The 2,173-nt window shown below is 38.0% G+C and overlaps 1 pseudogene; it reads left to right on the top strand.

The window, feature by feature from the left end:
- Positions 1–881: 881 nt before the first annotated feature.
- LOC138148874 (E3 ubiquitin-protein ligase RNF146-like) lies at positions 882–1,930 on the top strand (annotated as a pseudogene).
- The last annotated feature ends 243 nt before the right edge of the window (positions 1,931–2,173 follow it).

Raw genomic sequence — 2,173 nt, 5'->3', positions numbered from 1 at the left:
TTAATGGTGACAGTTTCCCATTATGTGTCTGATCAGCCATAGTTGTACATGTGGTGATTTGTCCCTGATATTTTGATGTCATGTTGATTTTCTTTGAGTAGGAAGAACAATGACCAGGCCTGGGATCTGATAGAATTCTGATCAAAGGACCAAGGCAACTATTCAGTCAGCTCTGTCCAAAGTACCCAAGTCCTCCATCACACAGCACCAAATTTGGAAATGTTCATCTCATGATCCCTGTTTAGTCACACACATGATATGGAAAAACAACACAAAGAAGAAACTTGGGCTTTGTGATTAAGTCGTTGGCTTGTCCAGGCCTTGAGCTTACAACTGCCATTCAATAGATGTGTAGGGCCCTCCTAAACCTCTTACAAGATAGGAAAGAAGAATATTGCTAAAAGCAAATCCAGGAAGAGAAGAGACAAAGTTTAAGTCATTATTTTTTTTAATATTCTACTCAGTTAGGAGCTCTTCCTACTCAAAGTTCAATAAAGGTATTCCTGTCTTTCCCAAATTGTCCAAAACTTTCACCCTGGTCCATGTGTCAAAAACAGGAACAGTTGCTCTGTCCTTGTTCATGACTTCCATTATTTATGCATTAAGAAGAATCAAAGTCCAGAAGCAGCAGTTCACCCTGCCATCACATGTCATCTCTGATAGTCTATGGCCACTATACTGTGGGATTTTTGGCCTGAGAGAAAACACTGTGAAGTTGCTACCATGGGAAGGAAAAAGCATACTTTTTCTCTGAAGGTTTCTGGAGAAAAAAAAATAATAGATTTTGAGGTTGTGGTGAAATTGAATAGTCTTCATGGGCAAAACCCAAAGATGTAACAACACTGTTGTCTTTAAATTAAGTGGTGATAAAAAAATCAATAATGTTAGTTCACAGAGAAAGTGATGCAAATAGGGTTTCCCTTTGCAACAAAAAGAATGAACCAATAGTGAGGGGAAAGTACTCTAATTTGACTGACTCATGTAAAAGACATTTATGTTCCAATGTTGGACCTTTTCTTGCTGACATTGAATGTGCTGTTTATCTGCAAACATGTTCACCCAGTCTTCCTTATAAAAATGCATTCTGCTATTTGAGTTAAAAGGAGATAATGTGGTTTGGAAAGTAATGTGCACTCTGTCAGTAAGAGATTCCTCAGAACTTTCTTGACAAGCCAACCTTATTATCAGCAGAGTAACTTAAAGCAACAAGTAAAGGTCATGGAAAATATGCCTGAAATTAGGAAGGAATAAATGGGTGATGTCAGTATGGACCAGGAGGGAGCTGGAAGATGCTTCCTCCAAAGGTAAAAAGAACACTGTCATGTCTATTGGTGGATTTCTGCATGTTTCTGATCTTAAAAGCATGGTTCAATAAAAGATAAACAAACATGGATGATGTAGGAAAATAAAAAAAAATAGAGATATCCAAAGAAGGAAGTGTCTGGATTTCAGGTATGATTCTAATGTGGTTAACTAAGCAAGAGAGAGCTCTGCAGTTGGAACAAACAATAGATCAGCCCAGGCTGGGGATTCTGTGATGCCTCTGGGGTCTACTTGTGTCTAACCATTAACTTTACTAGATGGCCAGTTAACAGGTCCTAGAATACTCTCACTTAATGCAAACACTTCTCTAGAAGATTATTTTGCTTACTTGCAAATCAGTGGAGAAAGCATGGGTGAAAGGAGTCACAGGGGAGAAGGAGAGGAAGACCATGGATCATTATCTTCTGGCTGGGTACCTCCATTGAGGAAACCAAATCAGGATGTATTTGCTCACTTTGCACATCATTTATCCTTAACTCAGAAGAGACATTTGGTTCCAAATAAACATCATACAGGACCTAATCAATCTGCAGTAAGAAGTAGAGCAGTGATTGTCAGTATCAGGTCTAGCAGACCTGATGGCCATTGCTTTGTAATTGAAGTTTGAAAATATTGTCAGCTGTATCTTCAAGAACACAAATACAGCTGTAATTATATCTTTAAATATTTGCCTAGGAGACATTATACTCAACCCCTGCTAATGTATTTTGGAGTTGGTGGTGGAAAGGGGGAATGGGAAGAATTAAAACTAAAAGTAAAATGTCTAATGAGTCTCTGGAAAAATTTATTTAAATGTCAGGAATTTGGGTGTTGATAGTAGAAAGCTACTTTGCGATATACAGATTTTTCT

Source organism: Petaurus breviceps, unplaced genomic scaffold (assembly GCF_028583685.1).
Source record: "Petaurus breviceps papuanus isolate PSGF00001 unplaced genomic scaffold, PetGlider_PUasm1.0 90842, whole genome shotgun sequence".
In the NCBI taxonomy this organism is placed as follows: Eukaryota; Metazoa; Chordata; class Mammalia; order Diprotodontia; family Petauridae; genus Petaurus; species Petaurus breviceps.
This window is presented reverse-complemented; position numbering and strand designations above follow the sequence as displayed.